Raw genomic sequence first — 6,651 nt, 5'->3', positions numbered from 1 at the left:
AATGAAGAGCTTCTGCTTCAGTTCTATGCCACCCTCCACATTAAAGGATACAACAGAGATCCGAAGACTTGGGTCCTGGAGTGGATGACCGGCAATGTCCATCATGAAGCCAATGCATTTGATATCATTGAGCTCACCGGCCTGCCCACTCCTGGCGAATTCTTCGAGGAAGGCTGTCAACTACATGCTGAAGCTATTGAGAGCATATTCCAGAGGCCTGAACCAAATATGAGTCAGATGCTCTCAATGATGAAGCCATTGCCCCACGATGCTCCTTATCCAACAGAGTTCTTCGTTGAAGACTTTGAGTTCCTGCCCAGGACCATATATCACATCATCCGGCGGACTCTCTGGCCCATTAAGGGACACTCTCCACATGCCAAGATTGAGGGTGCAATGAAGACTCTCATATTCTATATCCTTCATGGCAAATGCTTCAACGCACAGGATTTCTTCATACGCCAACTTGCAGCGTCAGGCTCAGATATGGTTTGAAGTTCTATGCTCCTTGGGTGATGAGGCTGATCAAACTGCACTCTGCAATCTCGTATCAGCCCTCAGCCCGAAACCATCGGATCTTCTTGCCAGATGTGGATACCTCTGCTGAAGCTATATATCCTGAGCCTGCCAAGCAACCTTTAAGTCTTCAGAATGCAGAACACCAGAGCTTCACTCAGAACGATGAAGGTGTTGCAGCCATCTCCAGGGTGTATCCTTTGGCTGGCACTACACGTGCGCCACACCCTGCTTCAACTGAAGCCACTGATAGTGCACCTGCTTCAAGACCCAAGAAGCGCGCTCGTGTTCTCAATGACCGAGAGCTTCTTGTGGCCCTTCATCAAAAACAAGATAGGCATCACGACTGGCTAAAGCGACAGATGAAAAGCCTCTTGGTGGATGTTAATCGTCTTCGAAATCTTGCCACCAAGAATGCTTTCGTCACTCATGAAACCAGTCGTCGTACATGGAAAGGGCTATCAATGATGTGTACTGAAGCTGAACTTGAAGAGGATGGCTTCACTGAGCGATTCAAGTTTGACACCACACCTCCTAGAAGGGCTGTGATGCACAACACACCATCACTTGAAGACTCTGAGTTTTCTTCATCTGCTGCCACAGTCACTGCCAGAATCATTGATGCAGAAGACGATGCTACATCACCGCCACCTGCTTCAGCACCTCCAAGCTCTTCTGCTCCGCCAAACACCTCCAACGACCCTACTGCTCCTGGGAACGAGTAGACACTCTATGTCTTCAAACCTTTTTGGTCCTTGCTGTCAAAAGGGGGAGAAGCATATGGGTTGATAGTCTTCAAGCGGGTCCATATGGGCGGGTGCTTTATGTTTTGCTATATTTTGCTTCGTGCTTACAACTCTCGTTTTTGCTTCATTTGGTTCTTTGAGTTGTAACACTAAAACTCGATGGTCGTCTGCTACTTGTTTTGCCACCCTGTTTTGCGACGATAAATTCCGCATGTGCGACGATAAATTCCGCACTTATCTCATTCTGCAGACGTCCATTTTCCATTATGCATGTCATTATCTTCAGATATCTTCACATGCATAGTGGATTGTCATCATAAGCTGAAGTGGATCTCCACAAGTACAACCTGCAACGTGGATTTGCATTCCTAAAGCAAATTAACTTGTATGTACATCTTCAGGGGGAGCCCTTGCAACTTATGAAGACAATTCCTTATCCTTTACAATTTCACAGACTATATTCCCCGTTGAAAACTTCAACTAGTTTGTCATCAATCACCAAAAAGGGGGAGATTGTAAGTGCATCTAGTGCCACCCCTAGTTGGTTTTGGAGTATTGACGACAAACCTAGTTGAGGGACTAATGTGTTTGTAAGAATTGCAGGATAACACAGGTAAAAGTCCCTCATTGATTCGGTTTTACTACCAGAGATGACCCCTAAAAATGTATGAAGACATTGAAGTCAAAGGTGGTATATGAAGATATTCACTTTGAAGACTATGACAAAAGAAGACACGTTATGAAGCCTATGGAGCTCGAAGACTTAGATCTTTCGTGGTTCCTTTTTCTTTTGTGTTGAGTCATAGGAACCACCGTACTGTTAAGTGGGGTCCAGGAGAACCAGTTAGAATGACTGAAGTGATGCCCAAACTAAACACCTATGTCTTCGAGTGAAGACAATGAGAGCGAATCTTGTCCAGAGCCGGACAAGTCAGCTTTGCTTGTAGCCCAAGTAAAGTTGCCATGAGAGTTTGAAATCTGACCGTTGAGACACGTGTCAGCTCCTTAGTGACCCAGGGTCATTTCGGACAAATCAGGTCAGGTTGCCAAGTGGCTATAAATAGCCCACCCCCTACAACCATAATCGGTTGGCTGCTCAGATCTTAGTGCACGGCTTTTGTCGTTTCAGATCAACCCACCTCGAAGCCTTTGAGAGAAAATTCCTAGTGAGGAGAAAAGCCCTAACCACCCAGAGCCAGAGAACATTGGGCATCACTTAAGTCTTCTTGTCTGTGTGATCTGAAGACTTATTACATTTGAGGACTGTGAATCCTCCAGACGGTTAGGCGTCGCGTTCAGAGCATCCAAGAGACATCGTGGATTGCCAGTGAACGAAGTCTGTGAAGGTTTGGGAGTCTACCTTGAAGACTTACCAGAGTGATTGGGCGAGGACTAAGTGACCTTAGCTCAAGGAGAATACAGTGAGGACTTGGTGTCCTGAGCTGCGTGTTCAGGACTGGGTGTCCGGGACTGTGTGTCCTAAGGTTTAAATACCTAGCCGCTCCAACCAGACGTACAGTTGTCACAGCAACTGGAACTGGTCCAGCACATCATTGTCTTCAATAAGTCACTGGTTTCATCTTCACTTCCTTTTTCTTACTGTTACTCATTGTGAAGCCAGTGCATGCTTGCTATACCTTTTGTCTTCACAACATAACTGTTTGATTTGTTTGGCTTCATAACTTCTTCCTACCTGATCCTTATTACACTGCAGCTACTTGTCATTGTACTTTCACTCTATTGAATACTTGACCATGGCTTGCCTAGTGTAATCTAACTTCCGCTGCATAGTGATAGACTTATCTCTACTGTTTGTCTTCATAACTTCCACGTTTTGAAGACTTTCATAAAAATCGCCTATTCACCCCCCCTCTAGTCGATATAACGCACTTTCACATACTTGCATCATCGTCGTCCTGGTAGCGCATGTGATACATAGTAATGTTGAACACCTTCATGGTGAGCATGGCGTCGCCGTCGTACCTGAAGAGAAGGAAGTACCCGTGCCGCAGGTCGTAGGCATAGTAGAACTGCTCCCAGCCAGGACGCAGGTACATGTGGTCGTACCTGATCACCACCTCCACGTCCCAAGGCCTGCGAAGCCCGCTGTCGGCCTGTCGCAGCTTCAGATTCTTTGGTCGGTGGCCGTCTAGCTTCTTCATAAAAGTGTCAGGCAGCCTCTACAACTTGGGACAAGGAGTGATGTAGCAAACAACAGAGTTATCATAATGAGATGGGTGAAGGGGAGATCTCTCCTTTTATATACCTGCCTCTTGGAGGAAGTCCAAAGTATGATACTGAAGAACTCGAAAGCATCCAACTCATACTCTAGTGTGGCAGAGCGGAGCCTACGGTGGCGGCCTCCCCTCATCTCTGATAAGCAGTAGAAGAGACCAATTACTACCCTTACAACATTATCATACAAAATTATAGAAGTAGAAGTTTTGAGCAGAAGATAATCAACTACCTGAAGTTATCATTTCACATTCAAAAAGCATTGCACTTATGGACATATGATGGCAACAGCTTGAACCCTTCAAAACTAGGGATTTCTTTATACATGAAACAAAACTAAAAATGTAAACCAAATTAACAAGTTGCGGTTACTTGGAGTAACATTTGGTTTTAATTTAACTATGATATGCAAGGGATGATATTGCTCAGATATGTATTAAAAAACTGATAAACAAGTTTGAAGAGAGAATAACAAGCAATAGTGTTGGCTCTCTACTTTGGGCAGTTAGTTAGCGGAAATTGTACTAATAGAGATGCTTTGACTGATTTCTAGTTAACTGGATGGGTGAGCCTGTTCTGAACCTTCCTGTTAACTGCAGCGCCTCTCCTTAAGTCCGATGGCATTGACATGGAATGCAATATCATTGATCATAAGCCGTGCCCTCGCAATCTATTGCTCTTGGAACCCTGGGAAGGAACACACCACAAAAAGCTAATGCAAAAAACACTAGGCTACCAAATTGATTAATACTAGATACTAATTTTAGTAGTCCAAATTGTATCTTAAGTTCTTAATAGACTCACAGTTGCAGAATGCAGGTGTTTTAGTCATGTATGTTTGACCTTAATTAAGAGCCTCTATTCATTTCAACAAAAGAAACTGACACTGTGTATTGCCAGATATCTAGCCGGACTACACTGGATCTTCTAAGATTCGACTGCAATGCGTATAAGATATTCCCTATATGGAGAATTGCCAGCGATGAAGATTTTTCGAGAAGCAATCACTAGTGTAAAACGAACTTTGAAAGAGAGGCAAGTAAGAAAGACGAGCAGCAACTCGAACTGAAATAGCTGAAGCTACAATTTGTGGCAAGGAAGCTTAGCTCAAGCAAACAAGAGCCTCTAGTTAGCTCGAGTGAACTAGCTAACAACAGCTTCAGCTAGCTCAAGTGAACTAGCTAACAACAGCCTCTTCATAACATCAGGTAAAACTCACTAGAAAACAAATTAGGAGAATAAAATGCCACACATTTATTAGTCAGCTAGAACAAGCTTAGAAAGAGAAAACAACATGCTTGGATTGCTAATTAAGTAGCAAGTACTAAAAAGGCCAATAGATAAAAGAACAATATAATTCTTCAGTCTAGGAAAAAAGAAACATCACGTGGATCAAACAGTTAGCACATATTTCGAACGCGCATCAAAATGACTTTTGATAATCTTAAATCACATGCACATCAGTCACTTTATTCAGCATGGAAGGATATCAACACAAGCATAGATTTCATGCAACTATATACCAGCGTAGGGAGCACACTTACTTGAGGGCGAGGAGCGGTCGAGGTCGAGGTCGGGGTGGTGCAAGGCGGAGGAGGGGGTCACCGGGGCGGCGGCGGCGGCGCGGCGACGGGGTTGGCGTGGGGGCAGAGAGGGGGTCGCCGGGGCGGCGCGATGATGTGGGTGGCGCGGGGCGGCGGCGGCACGGGGCTGCGCGGCCGATGACGGGGTGGCGCGAGGTGGCGGTGGCTCGGGCACGGGGCGGAGAGAGGGGATAGATAGAGAGGGGTTGGGCGCGGGCGTGTTTGATTTTTAGTTAGGGCACGGTTCTTTGCCGTCGGCTAGCAAATGACAAAGAGCCTAGCTAATGGATGTGAGTTTGTGCACTTTCTTTGACGTCTGCTAGCGGACGGCTAAGAAAGTGGCCGTTAGGTGGCTGTCTCTAGTGGCCCACCCTCCCTCTTTGCCGTCAGCGAGCAAACGACAATGCATCTATGCCGTCAGCTAGCGGATGGCAAAGAGACGGCTGACGGAAAACAATATCTTTGTCGTCAGCTTATTCTTGGCCATCAGTTTCAATTAACCTTATGGAAAAGACCTTCTTTGCCATCAGCTAGCTGACAACAAAGATCCTGATTCTAGTAGTGAACCATTCTTCCCACATTTTCTTGTTATTCTTCAAAACAACCCTAAGCATAGTAGACAGTGTTCTATTGACTACTTCAGTTTGACCATCAGTTTGGGGGTGACATGTAGTACTAAAAAGAAGTTTGGTCCCCAGCTTAGCCCATAAACATCTCCAAAAGTGGCTAAGAAATTTAGTATCACGATCTGAAACAATGGTATTTGGCACACCATGCAAGCGAATAATTTTACGAAAGAACAAATCAGCAACATTAGCAGCATCATCGCTTTTATGACATGGTATAAAGTGTGCCATTTTTGAGAATCTATCCACGACAACAAATATGCTATCCCTCCCCTTCTTTGTTTGAGGTAAACCCAAAACAAAGTCCATAGATATATCCTACCATGGAACACTAGGTACAGACAAAGTCATATATCACCACAAAAATATGCACTTCCGCGATGATACGTGTTTGTCACAGTAGGTCGCGTTTTTTGTCATGCATGTACATCCATGACGATTTTTTGACAGAATCAAGATAGTCATACCTGTGCTGTCCTAGAAGTGTTCCATGACATTACCAAAATTATAATGACGGAAGTGTCCACTTCCATGACGATAAATCGTGCATCATAGAAGTGCTTTCGTCAAGGGTGACCGACACATGGCATCCACCGTAACGGAACGCCATTAAGCTATCGGGTCCGGTTTTGGATCCGATAACCCGTTAACAGCTCCGACCAATGGGGATTTCCCACGTGTAAAATGATCATTGGGTGGAGGAAACACGTGTTGGCTCACCATTGGGACAGATGGCATCCACTCATTGGACCCAAGGCGCCTATGATACGTCGACATGTGGCACGGCCAAACAAAGGCCCATTCCTGTGAAAAGACCGCCCCATTTGACTTGGTCAAAAGGTGGCGGGCCGGCCCATGGAAAGCTTGTTAACGGCATGTTCGCATATAGCCCATTTACAGCTCGCTAACTCACGGCCCGTTACTGCCTACTGGAATTAGGCCAAG

The sequence above is a fragment of the Triticum urartu genome, chromosome 4A, assembly GCF_056163025.1.
Source record: "Triticum urartu cultivar PI428250 chromosome 4A, HENAU_Tu73, whole genome shotgun sequence".
Taxonomy (NCBI): domain Eukaryota; kingdom Viridiplantae; phylum Streptophyta; class Magnoliopsida; order Poales; family Poaceae; genus Triticum; species Triticum urartu.
This window is presented reverse-complemented; position numbering follows the sequence as displayed.